The 22037-nt window shown below is 40.4% G+C and overlaps 1 long non-coding RNA gene across 1 annotated transcript; it reads left to right on the plus strand.

Annotated features, from left to right (window-relative positions):
• The first annotated feature begins 864 nt into the window (after window positions 1-864).
• LOC108698192 lies at window positions 865-20666 on the plus strand. Its single transcript, XR_001932580.2, has 5 exons — window positions 865-1012; window positions 3168-3254; window positions 10849-10946; window positions 18061-18144; window positions 18775-20666. It is a non-coding gene; the product is annotated as an uncharacterized LOC108698192 (long non-coding RNA).
• Window positions 20667-22037: the final 1371 nt, after the last annotated feature.

Genomic DNA, 22037 nt, shown 5'->3' on the forward strand with positions numbered 1-22037 from the left:
TCTTATTCACATCAATGCATGGTTGCTAGGGGAATTTGGACCCTAGCAACCAAATGACTGAAATTGCAAACTGGAGAATAAAAAGCTAAATAAGTCAAAAACCACAAATAATAAGAAATGAAAACCAATTGCAAATTGTCTCAGAATATCCCTCTCTACATCATACTAACAGTTAAAGGGGAACAACCCCTTTTAAGGTTAATGGCACTTTAAAGGGAGCTTCACCTTTAAGTTAACTTATAGTATGTTATAGGATGGCTAATTCTAAGCAACTTTTTAACTGGTCTTCATTATTTAGTTTTTAATTACTCCCTTTCTAATTCTGCCTCTTTCCAGCTTTCCACTGGGGGTCAGTGACCCCAATCTAAAAACAAATGCTCTGTAAGGCTACAAATGTATTGTTATTGTTACTTTTTATTCCTCCTCTTTCTATTCAGGCCTCTCCTATTCATATTCCAGTCTCTTATTCAAATCAATGCATGGTTGCTAGGGGAATTTGGATCCTAGCAACCAGATGGCTGAAATTACAAACTGGAGAGCTGCTGAATAAAAAGCTAAATAAGCAAAACCCACAAATAATAAATGAAAACCAATTGCAAATTGACTACATTATACTTAAAGTTTATTTAAACCCCATTAAGGGAACATGGAGGGCCACACGATAAACATGAAGCTCATGTAGCAGGAAACAAACACAACTCCAGAAACATTGCAGTAATAAGACTTCCATTTGCCCTTACCTTTGAGTTCATGAGGGAAATTATCATTTGTTCTGCCCTCCTGTTCCTTTAAAACTTCCCCTCTCACGTGCCTTTTCCCTCCAAATTAACTCAGCTTCGCAGCCAATCGCTGCGTTCCCTTAGTAAGCCCCCGCCCCCTCAAAGTCCTTGCAGTAGCAGTTGAACCTATCTGCTGGGGGCGGAGTCCGGGGCTATTTTGCGGCGAAAGCAGTGCATGTTGGGATATGTAAGTCACCTTGCCTGGCTTCAAAGTGTCAGCTGTGAGCAGCTAGGTAGGAAATGAATGGTGTCATACACTGTACAACAGACTTAGGGATTGTTTCGATTTGGGATATAGCTGGCCAGTTATTTGAGCATTATAATGGAGCGATGAAGACAGTATTATTAAAGTTCTTGCTGTTAGGCTTTATCACTGGCTGATGGGGTTGATGGGAATTATAGATTCACACGTTTGTCAGTGTCTTGTTTTGGCGTGGGAGGGTGGCTAAGGATTCTGGGATTTGTTGTTCAGGGCTTCTAAGAGACACCCAGCCCCAGTTCTGTGTTATAGAGTTATTATGTGACTGAACAATGGGATGGGAAATAATATAGGGCCCTACAGAGGCTTTACTACAACTCCCAGCATCCCAGCCTGTACTAACTGCTGTGAACTGGCCTCTGCCCGAGCTATGTTTGCTGCACTTAGCTCAGGATAGAAAGGGTCTGTTCTCCTTTGAGTTCATGTTTATTATGATGTAGAGAGGGATATTCTGAGACAATTTGTAATTGGATTTCGTTTTTTATTATTTGTGGTTTTTGACTTATTTAGCTTTTTATTCAGCAGCTCTCCAGTTTGCAATTTGGTTGCTAGGGTCCATATTCCCCTAGCAACCATGCATTCATTTGAATAAGAGACTGGGATATGAATAGGAGAGGGGCTGCATAGAAAGAGGAGTAATAACAATACATGTGTAGCCTTACAGAGCATTTGTTTTTTAGATGGGGTCAGTGACCCCTGTTTGAAAGCTGGAAAAAGTCAGAAGGCAAATAACTCCAAAACTGTGAAAAATAAACAATGAAGACCAGCTGAAAAGTTGCTCAGAATTGGTCATTCTATAACATACTTAAAAGTTAATTTAAAGGTGAACTACCCCTGTAACAATGTGGTGCATCTAAACTGCACATCAGCCCTAACATACAGTTTATTTACAATCTAGTTGCAATCTTGTTTCTATTATATCCTGTGGATTAAAGGGGATCTAAACACACAAAAAAATAATCTATGTAACCTGAACTCCTTTGCAATTAGCATTCATTGTCTATTTGTAGCTGTTTCTGAGATATTTGCATTTTAGGCTGCTAATATCAGGCAACTATCTCGGTTTAGGGTCGCCGTTGCTCTTGGCCTTCAAGGAGAGCTGTGGAGGTGAACCCCTGCCTGGCAGTCTAAAACTGCTGATAACCTCAACCCCTAAAACATGTAAAAGTGCAGAAGTGCTCAGTCTGAATCTGTTTACAACAGTTCATTTGTATAGTTTTCTGACTTTTTCCACCTTTTAAATGGGGGTCACTGACCCCATTTAAAAACAAAAGCACTGTAAGGCTACAAATGTATTGTTATTGCTACTTTTTATTACTCCTCTTTCTATTCAGTCACTCTTCTATTCATATTCAAATCAATGCATGGTTGCTAGGAAACTTGGATCCTAGCAACCAGATTGCTGGAATTGCAAGCTGCTAATTGAAAAGCTAAATAACTGAAACACAACTAATAAAACATGAAAACCAATTGCAAATTGTCTCAGAATATCCCTCTCTACATTATACTAAATGTTCATTTAAAGGTGAACAACCCCCTAATGTTTTATTTTATTAACATGTATTTATATAGCGCCAACATATTGCGTAGCATTGTGTTTTACTGGTAAATACATTTCTCCTTGTGTTGTTGATGTGAAAGAATGCTGTTTATTTTAGTACAGGTATGGGATTCGTTATCCGGAAACCCTTTATCCAGAAATCTCAGAATTATGGAAAGCACATCTCCCATAGACTCAAAATAATCCAATTTTGTAACAATGTTTTCCTTTTTCTGTGTAATAATAAAACAGTCGCTTGTACTTGATCCCAACTAAGATATAGTTAATCCTTATTGGAGGCAGAACCAGCCTATTGGTTTAATAATGTTTATATGATTTTCTAGTAGACTTAAGGTATGAAGATCCAAATTACGGAAAGATCCATTATTTGGAAAACCCCAGGTCCTGAGCATTCTGGATAACAGGTCCCATACCTGATTTTCTAGTAGACTTAAGGTATGAAGATTCAAATTATGGAAAGATCCATTATCTGGAAAACCCCAGGTCCCGAGCATTCTGGATAACAGGTCCCATACCTGTAATGGAGTTCTGTTATGCACTGATGTTATGCATTATGTTTTCTCCATAGGAATATGTCTATGTTTTTTGGACGCTCGGTTAAGGACACGTTACATACGCGTGGAAGGAAAGATCATGTGACTGAGCTCTTACATCTGTAAGTACAACATACTAACCATCCACAAAGGAAAATGAGGTACAGGTTTGCCAGGGGGCTACATTTATGGGTTAAAGGGGAAGTTAAGGCTTGAATTGCTTGTATGTTACAATATATATTTTAATTAAGCTTTTCCCCAATCCCAAGCTTTTTTTTTACCATGAATACTTAGGTTCTAGCTTTCTGGCATTTACCCTAATTAATTATAAGTTGGTTCACCTGTTGGGAACTGGAAGGTTTTTCTACTGTAAAAGGATGAGCACATTCTCTGACTCTGATATTCTTGGCTTTAATGAGGGATGACTTTGCACCTGTGCAGTAACCCATAGCAACCAATCAGTGACTAGCTTTTTTTTCAGCCAGCTACAGGTATGATAATGAAAGCCTGCCTTTGGATGGTTGCCATGGGTTACTGCTCAGGTGCATATTAGCCCAGTGATTATGACTAATTTGCAGTTAACTTAGATCTGTGTAGGGCAGACTAATGTAAGAAAGTATATGACTGCTTGCTATGGTGTTGTACCTATTCTACTATTACGTCAGGGGCGGTGCCTCCCCCACCCCCAGTGAATATAAAATAGACCCTGGGCTGGTGTTGCCACCTCACCCAGGGCCGGCCTTAGGCCTGTTGGACCAATTGGGCCCAATAGGGCCCCGCACTTCTGGGGGCCCCGCACCACAGGGCAGCACAGATAATATTTCCCTCAGCACATGATGCTGCCTGGTCTGCCCCCAACTTTGAGAGTCCAGCCCACCCCAACTCTGATAAGCCAGCCTATCCCCCAACTCCATAGGTCTAGCCTGCCCCCAACTCTCATAGGCCCAGCTTTCCTCCAACCTTGATAGGCCCTGGCTGCCCCCAATCCAACCAAGCCTGCTCCCAAGCTGAATCGGCCCAGCCTGCCCCAAACTAATTGGCCCAGTCCACTCTCATATTTCCTCCCTCTCTCTCTTATCCTGTGTGCCCCTATTATTTGCCCCTATTTCATCACTCTCTTACCTTGTCTGCCCCTTTCCTTTCTATTTTGTGCCTGTATGCCCTTATTTTCCTAAATACTTGGTGTGTCAGTAGCCAGCAACACTTTGTCTAGGGGCCCCGCCAACATGGTCCCAATTGGGCCCCACATTTGATAGGAGCAGCCCTGACATCACCTCTTTAAAACCGAACACATATGGAATCCACAGCCTGCATGGTTAATTAGCAATTCATTTAGATGCATGCTGCAGACTGAACTGATTTATGTGTTGCATGCATCTAAATGAATTGCTAATTAGCCATGCAGGCTGTGGATTCCATATGTGTTCGGGTTAGAGGGGTGACATGGCAACCATGAGGCTGGTGCTCTCATTTGCTGAAAAGTGCACTGGGTTGCTATACTAGGAGCACCTCAACATCATCTCTGCTGATGTCCCTGCTGTAATTTACAGGCTGCATGGCAGTAGTGATGTGTAGGCCAAACCAAAGCCCAAGCCTGAGGGTTCAGGTAGACGGATGCACACAGTTTGCAGGTAGAGTTGCCACATCACCCCTTTAAAACCAAACACATACGGAATTCATATCCTGCATGGCTAATTAGCAATTCATTTAGATGCATGGCTGCACATAAATCAGTTCAGGCTGCAGCATGCATCTAAATGGATTGCTAATTAGCCATGCAGGCTGTGTATTCCATATGTGTTCAGTTATAAAGGGATGAGGTGGCAACCCTATGTGCAGGCCACGGATGTGTGTGACCTCCTAGTGCCCCACTTGAGCCCGAAATCTTTTTTTTTTATTTTTTTTTTTAATATATACTCGTGTCCCGGTGTGCCCCTCCCCCTTCTGTGATGTCACAGTGGGACGGGCAGGGTATATAAGGTGAGGTGGCCATAGCAATTACGATCTTTCTTGGAAAAGATCTTTCCAAGTAAGATGGTTCATTTCAATACACACGTGTAGAGCTGAATGGTCAGATATACATATAGAAACAATAGAATTCTACCTGTATGTGACCATTCAGCACTAACAATGGCCGATATTTGGATGCCTTCAAAGGCACCCAATCAAAATTTTCCATCCAGCCAGATCAACGAGCCGAACGATATTCAAGTCTTCTGCTGATATGGATCACCTCTTTTCCCACCATACACGCATCAAATAGCGTACAAAAATTAGTTTAGTACGATATTATTAGTGCGTCTATGGCCATCTTAAGAGCTCACTACGGGTTAGGGGTGGGTTCTCGGGGGTTGGATGCAGGTTTTTCTCGACCCGCACATCACGAATAGGCAGTATAGTAAATGGCTTCAAGCCATAGTCAAGCTCCATGTAATATGATGAAGCAATATAGCAGCTTAGTAGGTAGCACTTCTGCCTTGTGTTTAATGCCCACTTGGGCACTATCTGCTGAATGTTTGTATGTTCTCCCCATAAGTAAAAAACAAATATGGTTGTTAGCCCAAGAGCTGAATGACTGAATTAGCTGGATCTTGCTCACCCACTGGGTGATCATATCAAGTCAAGAAGCCACTGAATTGTTGGGTCTTGACTTGTACAGACAGCTTAACTACTTGTCTCTTTTTCCATGTGAGATTGTCCCTTCCGTCTGAGTTAAAGACCGGCCCTATGTTATTATTTATGGAGGTAACAGCTTGCCCTTGGACTTGTCTTGTATAATTAATTGCCTTCTGTAGTCAGAGAATGAGGTCCCACTGTTCTTGTTAGCTGGTGTAAGATCCGGTACCCATGCCCGCTATTGTACGAGGGAAGTTCTCATGCCTGCCGATGCTCACACAGACCTGGGCTCATGAGCTCACAGGAAATGGCAATTACTTGTTTGTTCTGGGTAAATTAAAGGTTTTCATCGGCTTGCTTGATAAAGAGGATGTTTACTCCCTGGGAGTTTACAAAGCAAATGGGGTTTTAAAAAGATCTTTCAGGCTTTGCCTCAGTTCTCACCCATAACTCAATGACTTTAAAAGCATAAAATCATTGTTATTGGGGACCTTACAGGAAAACATATTTGACTGATGCAAGAGGAACAACTGTGGAGAAAGATACTTTTTACAGATTTGTACCGGACACATTGGTAATGCATGACGTTAGCCTGGAAAACACTGGTTTATATACTTGCTCCCGACTTACTCATCTCTGATGTCATCAGAGGAGGCAGGCGTAGGTATATAAATAAAAGCTGTAACTCATTTCCAACAGGTCTGGAACAAAAAGGGGAGATGGATAAGGAACTGCCACCCACCTGCAACCATATCAATTGACTGTGTGTTTACCTGCAGATCAGATAAGTTTGGGCTGACCTGTGCATCTCTAGTAGGCACCCATTTAATTTTTCACTGGGACCTCTATTTTTGTAGGCACCCTTTATATTGTAAAACCATAAAATATCTATAACTGGGAGTGCCAAAACAAAACAGTACAAGCTATAAGACTATATTTATTCTGAAGAATGCTTTACCATACCTGAGTAAACCGCTCTAGAAGCTCTCTGTTTGGTTAGGATAGCAGCTGCCATATTAGCTTGGTGTTACATTATTTCCTGCCTGAACCTCTCCCTGCTCACTCGTAGCTCTGGGCTCAGATTACAGCAGGGTGGGGAGGAGGGAGGGGGGAAAGGGAGGGGAAGAGGGAGGGGGAAAAGGCAGGGGAAGAGGGGGAGAGGAGCAAACTGAGCATGCTCAAGTCCTGGCCCTGGAGGTTTAAGCTGAAAACAGGAAGTCTGATACAGAAGCCCATGTATATGCAATAGAAGGAAAGAAATTAGGTGTTTCTGTTGATAGAGGACTCAGAGCATTACTTTGAGGGTTTACTGGTGTATTTATATAGATCTTTCTGATAAAGCGTACTTCATTTTAGCCTTTCCTTCTCCTTTAAACCTTGGGCTCTCCTACAGAAATCCAGGGGTGGAATTCAACCTTCCAAGGGGTTTATATGGCTGACAAGCCTCCACAAGATCTTCATACATCAATAGTAGGGGGCCTTATTGAGTGCTTTGGTTATGGAAGGCCACGTTCGCAAAGCAGGCATTTAATATACAGTATCATTCTACTTTGGATTGGGTTTTGTAATCCTACAGTATTGACCAAGTTTACCTAGTTAGGAAGGCAACTGGGAATCGTCTTGTATGATCAGTCTGCTTGGTGGACAATAATAATACTGTCTAATAATATTAGTAATAATATCTAAATATCTGCTCATCTGATGAGGTTGCAAAATAAGCCCATCATTGCTATACATATACTAATTGGGGTGGTGACTTTGAATGATTTAAGCTTAATTTCTGACTACTTTATAGCTACGTCAGAGGGTATTTTCGAAGGTCACCCTGCTGTGCTGTTGGATTACTATGGCCTTTATCGCCATATTGTTGGGGGTGTCAACATATGCGTAGGTTAGATTAGTTCACTGTATTGTATATTCATATAATACACGCCATGAATAAATTGTAAATTATATCCTTATAAACGGTGAGTTCTGATGTCATCAGTTATAAACGGTGAGTTCTGATGTCATTTCTGTCACATGACTCATTGAAACTTGTGTATTATAATAAATATTCGGCCTCGTGTTTTTATATCGTCATGAAACTCCTCTGTAACTTATAATATCCTTATATTTAACAAGAGGGGGTACTTTATTCACTATATATCTAACTGTTTTACCTGCCAATGAAAGGTTATATAAAGCGGACAGAATACTGCCTCTTGACCCGAGATCTGTTGGTTTGAAAACAGATGCTTCGTCCTTTAGATAGGGTTATCCCAGAAATCATAGTAAGTAATTACCACTGCAACCAGTTGTACTCCTTCATATCATTTATCTGTGCGTGGGATGCTCTACAGAGGTGAATATTAACCATACCAATCAGGCACCAAGTTGGTTTAACACCATGGAAGACCTGCCACCTGCTTCTCATAAAGATAAAACAGGAGGCCGTAAAGTCCACATTTCTGTGTCTTTATGGAGGCGAACAGAGGGCAGGCGGGTTATGAGCTCAATCACAGATTTTTATGGACCATCCAAAAGCAATCTGCCTTGCAGTTGTGTACACAGAACACCTACGTTGGTATTCAGGCTACTAGATTTGTCGCTTCCCCGACCAGCTGTTGACATAATAACCTAATATGGCCAATAAATCTCAGTACTGACGAGGGACTTTGTTTTACCTTAATGGCTACGCACAAGGCAATTTAGCATTCCATAGCCATTATAGTAAAGGGAAAGAGACAGAGATTCCGCTAGCCTGTGCTTAATATATCTACAGAATAGTGTCTACTGTCTGAGGAATAGTAGACACTCATGCTTGGCTGCTTTAACTTCGTTGTGTAACTGATGGCACCGAACAGATTTTGTGCACTTATTTATTATTATTATTATTATTATTAATAGCCTTTATTTCTATAGTGCTGACATATTACCCAGCACATTACAGAGATTATACATCATTCCCAGAGAAACCTCCTTCTAGATGCCCTGGCTGGAATCAAACCCTGAAACTTATTTATATTGCTGTATTGTTTTTCTTTAAAAGAATGTTCTTTGGGACTACTAATTGGGACAACCTCATCTGTAGTAGATGCTATTTATAGTACATATATGCAGATAGCAAATGCCCCCCTATCCAAGTAACCTGTGCCATAACACTTCTTAAAGGAACTGTAACACCCAAAACAGAAAGCATATCTAATAAGTAACATGAAATGAACTGCTCTTGCACTGATAAAACAGAAACGCTACTACTGCGTTTTTAACAAGCTGCTGTGTAACAATGGAAGCAATTGAAATACAGCTAAATGGAACAGTTTACATAGCAGATAACAGATAAGCTCTGTAGAACACCATTATATTCTACAGAGCTTATCTGCTATGTAAGATGAGCTGTTTCTACTTTGGATGGCTGCCCCCATGGTTGCACAGCTATATAACTATAGCAGCGTTTATAGACTCCAATGCAGCTGAACACTGAATTACTTTAAAAAATCTGCGTTTGTTGATGTAATTGTTCTTTAAAGGACAAGGAAAGCCATATTCACTGAGGGATGCCAAAAATGTTAGGCACCCACCACTGAATAGAATCTCTGGATTTGTTCCCCAAGCAGTGATGTGAGGGTCAACCCGAGAGCTGCGGGTCGGGCAGGATCGACTTCTGCACAATGTATGCAAATCGCAAACCTGGCTTCTAGTTCCGGCAGCCCATATTTAGAGATGCCCCACCCCCTTTTATGATGTCATGTGGGTCGAGTGCCAGTAGGGTTCGAGTCAGGTGATTTCCACCCAAAAACTGTTTTTCAAAATAACAATAATATACATTTAATTGTAAGCACCCTTCCAATATTCACGGATTAAACATTTGATATAAGCATATATATATATGGCAGCCACAAAGTGGCAAAAAAAATCAGATATAGACGATATAATCTTTCCATTTAAAGAGAACACAACTTGGTACAAGTTCTTGGATGAGTCACATGATCTAAAAACAGTTTGGCTCTGTGTTGATACTTGTTTAGCTTTGTTCTTGTGTTGAAATCACGCCAATATGCTCGTTTTTGCAAGTCCACATGTCTTCAGGCCAGTCTTTGCTGCTTACCCGGGCTTAGCACGTGTGGAACATGTTGACAGTCAGTTACACCCAGTGCGTGTTCGTACGAGCTCGTGTGAGCCAAACAATGTTGTGACCACAAACACATCCCATGCTGCCCTGGTATCAAGAACTGCAGATCAGATCTTCCTTGGAGCACATTTCGCAATGTCTACATTTGGGTGCAATGTCAACATCAAGCTTTATTAAATATGGACTCATCTAATTTGGCTAACAAGTGTCTGTCTGCCAGGCTTCTCCAGATTCTAAACCCATTCAGTTGATTAGAGCTAACCACAGACTTAAGATGGCCATAGACATGCAGATTTCTTTTATTATTTTATTTTTCAAAAACATTTTTAAGGAAAAGGGATACAGAAAGCAAAAGAGTAAGGGAAGGAGGGGGGAAAGAAAAAAATTCTTAAACATACACTCCTTAGGGGTCTGGCCACACGGGCATATTCGGTGAGGCCAGGCGACAAATCTCCTCTTCTTCGCGGCGACTAATCTCCCCGATCTGCCTTCTTCTGCCTCCCGTTGGCTAAAATGTAAATCGCATGGGGGCAGGCACACGGAACACTTCATTTTCCCAAGTTGCCCGTAATTGCCTCACGAGGAAACTTCAGGACGACTTCGGAAAAAGAAGTACTCCATGTGCCTGCCCCCAGGCGATTTACATTTTAGCCGGCGGAAGGCAGATTGCGGAGATTAGTCGCCGCGAAGAAGAGGAGATTTGTCTCCCCGAATCTGCACGTGTGGCCAGACCCTTATATAAAGATGACATTTTGAGACAGCATACTTTAGTCATAGACCGTAAACCTCTTTCTATCTTATTTCTAATATCTCTTTTGTTACTTCATCTAATTTAAAATATCTGTCATAGTATTCCTGACTCACTATAGTGATGTTATATAGAGTCTATTTTTTTTTTTGGAGAAAGGATAACTACTGTTCCCAGGGTTTCCAGTGCATTTTGCTTGTATTGTATAGTATATGTGTCATCTCTTCCATTTTTCTAGTTTCTTCTACTGAATGTTGCCACTCCTTGAATGGCGGAGGAGATACTTTCTTCCAATGTCTTGGAATTAAAGATTTGGCTGCATTTAACAAGTGCAAGGTAAGTCAACCATTACACAGTTTTTTTCCGTTACTATATTCAACAAAATGAATGGTATATCATTCTCCATAATTGCAATATGTGTAATTTCTGCTATAACTTGTAGTATTATACCCCAGTATTCCTTCAATACCTCACATTTGTACCATATGTGGGCCTTGTGTACCTATATCTTGGTCACATCTCCAGCATTTATCTGAACTATTCTTTAATTTTTTTTTTAATTTAGCTGGGGTATGATGCCATCTGGTAGCTCATTTATAGTTCATCTCCCTTATTCTTGCTGCTCTAGATGATTTATGGGTTGTAGCTAGAATCTTATCCCATGTTGAGGATGTAATTGTAATGTTAAGATCTCTTTCCCATTCCTTATGAGCTGCATTTTTGGGGAGAGAAATATTCAACAATTGTATATTGTTGAGATTGCTATATTTACAATATCTTTTCAATCTAGAAAATTTCCCCACATTGTTAATAATCTATTCCAGTCCCCTGCCTTGTTTTATGGATAAGACATGCAGATTTTATCCATACGGCCGACGACCGATAGTTTGTTGCAATCTTCCAACTTCCAACTAACCATTCAGACTAAATAAAGTAGTAAAAATAACAAATCAGATGATCTAGCCGTGAATTGACTTGACAACATTCGTACAAAAGTTATGTCTGACAAATAGTAGTGACAGTCACCCATTGATGTCATCAAATAGGCAATACATGCAGAGATATTATCGACATCTTCTGACCTCTCCAAACTACTAAACAACCGATCGACCACGTTACTTTTCACACGGTTTGAAAAACATACAAATCTTTGTCTGGTGCCACTTTATCTTTGCATCTGTGGCATCTATGGCCAACTATAGCCATTAAGTCCAGCACTTCCATTATTTTCTATTAACATGGCCAACCTACATAGGCGGCACCATACGTAGGGGTATATGTCAAAATTGTACATCTTGTTTTGGATCATTTTATCAGATACATGCTGCCATCTTTAGTATGTGTATAGCAAAGAAGAATCATTAGATTTCCTGTACCGGTAATCCTGTGACAACTATTGAAGTTTAAAGGAATTTAGCTGGCTCTGCTATAACCAAGAATATCCACATACCTGCACCTCTGCACTCACCTGGAGGGGCTTACCTTGCCTAATCAGCAACTTGAATTATTTCTTTTTTTTTTTTTTTTGTAGGCATAGCTAACACACATGTCAAAGGAAATCCAACGCGGACTTCCCAGGCTGCTTTCCTGAGAAAGTCTTCCTTTATTTTGCTCAGCCTAAGGTATGGGCGGCCTCCATCAATTTTGCCGTCATGATTCGTTAATGGTTTGCTGACTCGTGGTGATCAAGAGATAGCACGAGTTTCACCAGATCACACGGCAAAATATTCTGACAGATATATAAAAGATTCATAAACAGCAGGTGCTAAGGGCAGGTTCTTATACTTGCCTCCTACATTGCAACACTTACATGCCTGGACATATTCCTGCCATATTCTAGATGCTACAGAATGAGTTATAGTCGTCCTATGCTGTTCCACTACAGCTCCCAGCCTCAATATCAGATTGTGGCTTGTTCAGATTGACTGGGCAGGATGGAAATTGTAGCCAGAGCCAGACCATCAAGCTTTGGCACACTTTGGTGAGTGACTATTTGCCACTTTACAGTTCCATCACACAGTTACCCCTGTCTGGAAGAGTTAGTGGTGGACACAGACCAGCTGACGAGGACCAGCAAAGAGAAAGGCAGTGATCTAATTATGACCGGTCAAATATTGTCCCGATGTGCTTAGTATAGCTCGAAATCCACAGCTTTGTGTGAAATGAATGGTGGTGCACAATCTGGAAACCCTGCTGCACCATGTTTTAAAAAAAATCAGATGACTCTCACAACTAGGGTTGCCATCTGGCCGGTATTTTACCGGCCTGGCTGGTAAAAATGGTGGTTGATCCCAATGTTGTTAATAGGAAAAACAGATAAATATATAGGAAGGCTGATATTTTTTCCAGCAAACCCTGGTGCCATCCCCTATCATGTACCAAGAAAGAATATGGTTATGTCCTACGTTGTCGATTAAAGTATTTTGGTAAATACATTTTTATGACCTGACCTTTCAAAGAAATCTTTCAAAATACATGATGTATCAAAACCAAGGGGTGTTGCATACAAAGAGATTCGTTGCATACTTCCTTTTGACTCTGTTCGCTGTTTGAATCAAATTCTAGTTAAAGGTCATATGTCCCTTTACAATAACAGGGTGTTCTTTCAACAGATACAAATACATAACTAGAATTGCAAAACACTTGTAAAGAAAACAGTCCATATTAAGAGTTGTCCAGCTAAATAATGCAACAGAAAAATTCAAAGCCATGGGTGCACCTTGAGTGGACATCCCCATGTCCAAGCATGCAAACTTATTTATAGTTGTCACAATTTTTCTTTCTTTGTTTTATTGCTGAATTTGTCTCTGGCACCACCACCACATTAACATAAAAAAACACATTACATTAAGATGTCTGAAGCCATAGAAAATCTGGCCTCCCCACCAGGGACTCGACACACTTCAGACATTCTGTAGACACGAGGCAGCAGGAATTAGCACTATCCGATGAGTTTGCCAGCATGTGTAAGATATAATCGGACGTTGCATCATGGCTTGAGCAGCCTCTGCTGGTGTGAATGTGCTCGTCACACAGCAAGACATAGCAAGTTGCCAGTGTGGGACAATTTATGTTGGGACATGAAAGGTGTTATTAGGAGTAGATGCTAGTCTGCTTAAGAAAAATACATGAATCATAATTCATAAAAAAGCCACTTACAGTCAGATACAGGTGGACCTGTCTTTCATTTAGTGTTGCCTCTGGTTTCACATGGTGCACCATAAAAGATCTTCTCAATTTGATACCGCGAGACAGATGGAGCTGTCTGTAGTGGTGCCTCTGGTTACACATGGTGCAATTAGGGTTGCCACCTGGCCGGTATTTTACCGGCCTGGCCGGTAAAAATGATGGTTGATCCCAATGTTATTAATAGGGATAAAAGGTAAATATATAGGAAGGCCGGTATTTTTTTCTAGAAAAGGTGGCAACCCTAGGTGCAATGTGATAGATTTGCTCAATTGACAACAGCAATACAGATGGAGCAGGTTTTGACGATGTTAAAACTAGATGTTTTACCAAAACTAGATTTAGGTGTTTTAAATGCTAAAAGACTTTTGCATTGATGTAAATAGTTTCTGACTGTAAGTCGAAGTGAGCCAAAATGTTGTTAAAATATTGATAATGTGTCAAGGTTCCTTCCATGAATCTGATACAAGAAAAAAAAATTCCTGTGCCTTCTGGCTACAGAGACATACTTTTTCGTTGTTCCCGTTGCCACTGCATGAAGGGACAATAATAAGTATTGTTCGGCTGCTAATAGGAGAAGGCTTGCCTTAGAAATTAATATTTGGAAGCTGCCAACTGCTAATTATCTTAATAGTGCATCACCCAGACTTCAGGGCATGAGCGCACAATATATTACTGTCATACTGTAGGCACTGTATGTTTTTCTTATTACACAGCAGCTTTTTTCAGGTTGAAACTGCATGTAACCCAATGTTATTGTAACAGCAAGAAGCAAACTTAATTGGTTTGCTCGTTGATGATTCCCACACCCTTTCATATGTGTTGGCTATGGGTGCCAAGACAGAACTTGCATGGAATCCTGCATCTGCTTTCCAGGTACATAGGGATGTCCAGTATTTATAATAGTTTGAGATCAGCATTTGGGCATAAATAATGGCACCTTTCCATTAACCGTCCTAAGAGTGAAGGGTATTCTTGAACTAAACTTGGCACATCTGTCCGCATCACCCACCCATATTATGGTCATGGGATACCAAACTTCTTTTGGTGCAGAAGTATCTAAACACAACATATTGTTAGCAAGTTAATTTTATTTGCCTGTTTCCACCATCTGCTATAAAAAAATATACTTGGTAGGACCAGTTGGCTAATATTTTGGCGGAAGAGACCTTAGTAACGTGAGGTGACATTTGGAATTCGCTTCATTAAATGCTAAATTGGATTATATTCAGGCTACAGTAATGGTGACATGTAAGCCTAAGGTGAAGACATCATAACCCAGGGTAAAAGCTTGTATTTTTTTCATCATGGTGTCTGTAGATTGTTTGCTCCTGCAAGAAGAACCTCCCTTAAGACCACCCTTATCACCTGCAAATACCAAGAAACAACAGTGTGATGGTACTCAGGCAATGCATCATCCTTACAGACTACAGAAGAGGTCTGCTGAGAACATCTCGCGTTATTTTAGGGTTACAGGTTTCTGAAAGGTCTTTGGCAGATGATTGTGGATTCTCTCCTTTTGTTCCCCTTCTATTCTGAAGGCATGGAGGATTTTGGTGCGAAATGCGTCTGCTTGCACCCGAGCTGAAACAATGCTTCTGGGTGCAGGAGTGGAGAAGAAGCGTGAGAGTGGATTTTCGTCCTGTGGAGAAATCTAGTCCTAGAGTTAAGCTGGCCATAGATGTTGAGATTTTTAAAAGATCAGATCCTGATCGTGAGACCACGATCTTCTCGGAACGATCGTACGAATTTACCATCAACTTAAAAGACCAATTTGCCAGGAAAATAAAGGGGAGCTGCCTGCTTGGCCCTGCAGACATAGATAGATTGCACTGGGACCGACAAAGATTTTTTGACCTGGCCGATCAATTTCCTGACAGATGTCAGCCAAAGATGTACAATCGTTCGAATCCCACTAACCACACGATAATTTTGAAGGATTGGTCGGGCTTCCTTAAAATCGGTCGTTCAGCAAGAGAAATCTTTGCGTCTATGGGGACCTTTAGGCATTAAGGGATTAAACCTATCTAGTAAGATTATTCTGAGAATGGCTGCATTTAGTTTTTATAGCATTCATTATCTTGTTAAAGTTAATGATCAGCCGTGATCTGTATGGTTTGTCCAAACAATGCAATGGAAGGTACAGTTGTTTTATTATAGCCCAACAACATAATATGAAGACGGCAGTGCCATAAATAGCACAGACAGCACGCTCTCTTAACTTCAGTTATACAATACTTACAAATATTGCCCAATGACAGGCTGCCATTAAAGATCTGTTTATCTGTAATTTGAAACGCCTTTCGGATTTATTTTTTCAAAATAATTTCTTGCTACGTTTCCCAGGCTCCTGACTGAGTAGTTGCAGAATTACTATCTCAGAAATGTAGGCATAAAAAAAACAGACCTAAAGAATGCAGATGCCACAGATTTTTTTTGTTCTGCTCATATGAGTTATAAGTCTTAAGACTTGCAGATGGTTGACTTTCTTGTACTTACTTAATCTTGTCAGGGGGTGGAAAAAACAGAGTTCATGTATCACTAAAATTGAGTTTTTAAGTGGAGCTTAAAAGCCACCCCCAGACCTGTATTTTGGACAGTCGTGTCACATTAAATGATTTTCTTCCATGGGAATTTGGCAAGTATTGTATCCAACTGAAAAACTTCCTTTCTCTTTCCCAAGGTCTGGGAGTTTTAATGGAGAAAAAAAAATTAAAAAACGAAGCTAGATGTTACATTTTACTCTCCTGACCTTGTATTTGATGCGAGAGAGCCACCAACAATAGTGGGAATGGAATGCTTGATATGATGGCTTGTCTGCAATTGTTACTTTTGGACAAGGCAAAAATTCTGTTCCCAGTTTTACACAAAGAAGATTGCGGGCTTTAAATGTATGTGCTTGTGAAAAAATGCTAAGTGTATGGGTTCAGATAGTAAAAAATTGAATTAATTGTGTCTTAAATGTAGAACGGTCACATTCTGCAAGCACTTGGCCTGACCAAAACTCATGTATGTGGCTTCCAACGTTCGTCTGCTGCTAGTTTAAGAGAATATGGTCACATTGGATATACTGTTCTTCTGTGCCATAATGTTTCAATATGAGGTTTTATTTGTTCTACACCCAAATATGCATATTTGCCAAAATCTATCTTAAATGTAAAGTCTCTGTGGGCAACAGAAGACATCTAAAATATTTTGAATTGTTTATATGTTTTTCAACTGTTATGGTAAGGAGAGAGTTGGTCATTTTTTGCTGACTTGGTGTTAGACTTATTGAAAGCTACAGGAAAAATTCTAATTCATTGTGAGACCTTCTCAATCACCTAAACCCCCTGATGCTGTAAACCCCCTAAATAAGCTTTGGTGAAACCATTTGGTCAGAAGATTAATGGAGATCACCCATGTACAATTAAAGTGTCTACTGAGCTTAAAATAATTATGCCTATTTCTGGAATTTATCAGAAAACCTATTTAAACAAGCAGGATCACGTGGACCAAAGAGATATCAAAACAAATCCAAGATAATGTTCTGATGAAGCTCAATCTGAGGTTATTACTATGCAAAGAAAGTGGCACAACTGGGGCACTGACTAGAAAAAACTCTGTCCACTAAAACCTATTGACTGGATAAGAAGGGCGTTCGAGAAGAAACCAAGAAGCCATTGTTAATTCTGAAGGAACTGGAGAGATCCACCACTGAGAAAGGTATCTATGGAACAACTGTAAGACAGACACCCCAAAAGCTGTAAGAAGAAGCCATTACAGGAGAAACACATTTTAAAGACCATAAATCCAAAACCCATAAAGTAATTTGGAGTTTGTCAAAAGGCATGTGGGAGACACAGCAAACATGAAAACATGTTTTCTGGTCTGAATTGTTTGGCTTTAGAGTGAAATGCTATTTGTGGTGGAAACTCAACACTGCTTATCACTCTAAGAACACCATTCCCATAATGGAAGATAGTGGTGGTGGAAGCATCGTGTTATATGGTTTCCCTTTCGTTGACATGGACTGAGAAACTGTTCAGGATTTAAGGAAAGATAGATAGAGCACATATTTAGAACAGAACCTTTCTTTAGACTGGAAGTTCAACAGCAGGAGGTTTAAACCAAGAACCTGGATGTCTTAGAATGTCTCTGAGCTCAATCCAACTAAGAATCTGTAGCAAGACTTGACAATTGCCCTTTATCCACTGCCCTCCTCAAATTTGCCAGAGTGCAAAGATGTGTAACAATAAATATTTTTTTTTACATTTATTTCCAGATTTTAACACGCTGGGGAGGGAGAATACTTAAACAAGGTGCTATACTTCAACTCTCTTTCAACTGGAGGATGTCAACAATCCAAGTAAAATCTATTTTTATATTTGCATTCACCCACATATTCTTTCCATAATATATGTACCCTTTCTTTTAAGAATGCACGGAATCCAGGATTTGGTTTGGGATTCGGCCAAGATTACTGCCGAACCGAATTTGAATCCAAAAAATCATATGACTTTTCATCACGCAAAAAAGTCCAAATGTTTTAAATCACATGCTGTGTGCATTCTTCTCTTTCCCCTTAATTTACAAATACAAATTGGGGCTTGGATTCAGTTTGGTATTTGGCCAAATCTTTCACAAAGGATTTGACTGATTCCTAAAATATTGGCTATTGGCCATTTCTGTATGGAAGAAAGTAGGGTCTTTCATACAAAAATGGGCAATAGCCACGGGGCCTTGGTGGGATATTTAGGCGCTGCACCTCAATAGAACTCTCGTGGATATTCTGACCCCGAGCCAAAACATTTTATAGTCTGTGTCCCCACACCCCAGAGAGCTCCTCTCTTATTTTTTCTTTTTAATCATTTATATTTCTTTGCCAGTTTACTAGCGCTAAACTTGTTAGCAAGAAAACATTATGGTCTTTTGTTTCCCCTATGCGAATCTGTAATGTAGCAAAAATCAAGGCTAACGTTGTATCTTGCATCACCAGGAACTGGATTATAATGACTTCAGGTTTTAACGTGTTCTAAGCCTTTCTCACGGGTATTTTAGCATAAAAAAAAAAAAAGCTATGTCAACAGAAAACGCCGGGGCATGTTCAAGTGATTCATCTCCGTCTATTCGAGTCAAAATCTGCACCTGTTTCACAAGGTGGGTTAATAACCTCCTCCTGTACTTTTCTGTGCCATCCCGCGACACGTTTGAATCAACTTTCCGACTGTGAAATGCCATTGTTTGTTATTTGTCAAATTTTCACCCTTGAGATGTTTCATCAATTCCCAGAATACAGTTTGCAGTTTGGACACAATACACAGTTCTGGACACACATCTCTTGCCCACATACCACAACTTCAGGGTTAATATGATGACCTCTAGTCTTAATTAATATACAAATGTAATATTTGTGTATTGCTAAGTGCGTAAAACATAAGGGGACTATCGGAAGGCAGCACCCACTCGCCCAATTCTCACATGACTTTTACACAATTGACCACAGGACGCAAACACCATAACTGTAAAGTTTTAATTCTTCTGGTGCCATTATTGTTTAATTGAACATCATATAACTCGGTACTAATTATTATAACGATTGGGCCAACTACTTCCATGCATAAAGTCTTTAAGGCATGTGAACCAATGGATAGAGCAAATGCAGCATTCTCTCAACCAGCCTTACAGGTAAATCTGGATTGCTGCATTATAGGACACTATTGTTTTCAGGATACTTAGTGCCCGAGGTCAATCTGTGGAACTGGTAAACTCCTAAATCAGCCTCCTGTCAAGGTGTAATTTAAGCAAACCTGTCAACCCACAGACACTCACACCTATAATGTAAACCTAAGCATCCTATCTCCATCCTACTACAGCTTTAATGCTGGGCTTGGTTCAAAGGATCTGCAGGTATCTATGAGACGACAGCGTCAAGATATGGAAATCTGCAGCTACCCAGGAGAATTCAATATCAAGGTCAGAATACTTGCACCTTCCCAGGACTACAGTATTAAGGTCAGGATATCTGCAGTTGACCAGGAGGCTTCAATATCAAGGTGTCAAGGTCTGGATATCTACAGCTACTCCAAGAGGCTTCAGTATCAAGGTCAGGATATATGCAGGTACCTACAAGACGACAGTGTCAAGGTATGGAAATCTGCAGCTACCCAGGAGACCTCAATATCAAGGTCAGGATCTATGCAGGAACTTCTAAGATGACCGTGTCAAAGTATGGAAATCTGCAGCTACCCAGAAGACTTCAATATCAAGGTCAGGATATCTGCACCTACATAGGAAACTGGAACAATTAGGTAGCTGCAGCTACCCAGGAGAATAGAATACAGAGGTCTGGATGTATGTAGCAATCAAGTAGACTTTAATATTAAGGTCTGGATATCTACAGCTACCCCGGAAATTGAAATTTGTAGTTGTGAACTATTCTTCACATAGAAACGGACCAGTTTTCCTTGTTGGGTTAGATCTAGTGGGCAGCCTAAAATGAGCAGAAATGCCACCGGACAACTGAACGTTCTTCAGGTTTGATACAACAGTTTTTCTGCCTTCGCAGAATGCACAGCTAGATCATATTTAATTTTTTTAAAAGCAAAATTCAAGTGAGCAGATTTCCATTTTAGATTTGGAATTTTAAACGGTCCACTATGCGCCTTGGGAATGGAATGTTTCTGGATGTTTCTGGATGCATACGACTATCTTCGAGGAACTGTGAATTCTCTAGCTGGCTTAAGAATTTATAATAGATGTAACAGTGCTTATCTGAGGTTTATATTTCTCCTTTGATTATTTAGAAAAACTTCCTCCCAAAATGTTTTAATTTTTTGTTAATTCAGTTTAAGCAATGTATGTACCCTCAAGAATAAACTGTGAAGCTCATCTGGAAATTTGTTAAAGGGGGTTGTTCACCTTTAAATTAACTTTTAGTAGGATGTAGAGAGTGATATTCTGAGACAATTTGCAACTGTTTTTCATTTTCTGTTATTTGTGGTTTTTGAGTTCTTTAGCTTTTTATTCAGCAGCTGTCCAGTTTGCAGTTTCAGCCATCTTGTTGCTAGGGTCCAAATTACCCCGTCGAGAGTGTTCTCTTTCACGTGTAGAGTATATGTTAAAATGTTTCTTTGCCTGTATTTTACCCTCTTTAAAGGAGAAGTAAAGTAATTTGTCACTTGGGGGTGCCAAATGTTAGGCATCCCCAAGTAATTGTATTTACTTACCTGACACCGGGCCGGTGCTCCTATAAGCAAAAAACGGCAACGGTTTGGGGTTATTCCAGCGAGCACCATGGAGTGATCGTCTTCCGGCTTTCTTCTTGCGGCTGCGCTTGAGCGGTAGATAGAAAAGCCGAACGTTAACGAAAAAGCCAGCTATTTCTTTCTACTGCGCATGCTTCTGCCCTAGGAAATTTGAGTGAAGAATGAGGAAGCTGATTGCTCCGTGGTGCTAGCTGGAATAACCCCAGACTGGTACAGTTTTCTTCTGATAGGAGCACCGGCCCGGGGTGTCAGGTAGGTAAATACAATCACTTGGGGATGCCTAACATTTGGCACCACAAAGTGCCAAATTACTTTACGTCTCCTTTAAGATTTAGCAAGGTAAAAAAATCTCTGTTTACGATGAATGAGTTTAAGGTCAAGTTGGGAGTATAATTAGATCTGTTCAGTTGGAAGCCAGCATCCTCTTCTGTGGTCAAGTGGCTGTATTTTCAGCAGAAATCCCAGATAAGGAGCGGGTCAGGCATTGGGCACGATGATAAGGTTTCTATCCAGGGAACGGCTTCTCTTCTCTGTCTGCAGAACCTCCTCTGGATTTTAATGGGCCAGTCGAAGGTTATCTACCGACCTCTAGCTGTACGTGCACATCTGAAGTCAGCCATGTTCATCTCGGAGTAGAGTTACTACTTAGATAAAAACGTTATAGGAGCGTACATTCAGACTCTCTTAACCAGCAGTGGTTTTATGTAAGAGAGGAAATAAGAAAGGGAATCTTTTATGGAAATAGGCTTGAGAGTCATATAGAAGTGCATGGGTAATTAGCGTTGCAGAAAAAACCTCAAACAGAATGTTCTCACACCCATTGATAAATCTGAATTATGGCGGAACAGCTGACAAAATGAGCACACTGTCTAGATCAAAATCTTCCAAGTTTTTCAGAGAGGTTTCTGTGCCCCTTTGATCCGAGCGAATTCCACGTCATTTAGCTTGTGATCTCGATATACGGCATTCTATCATTTTAGCTGCCTCCCGTCAT

The sequence above is a fragment of the Xenopus laevis genome, chromosome 8L (genome assembly GCF_017654675.1).
Source record: "Xenopus laevis strain J_2021 chromosome 8L, Xenopus_laevis_v10.1, whole genome shotgun sequence".
NCBI lineage: Eukaryota > Metazoa > Chordata > Amphibia > Anura > Pipidae > Xenopus > Xenopus laevis.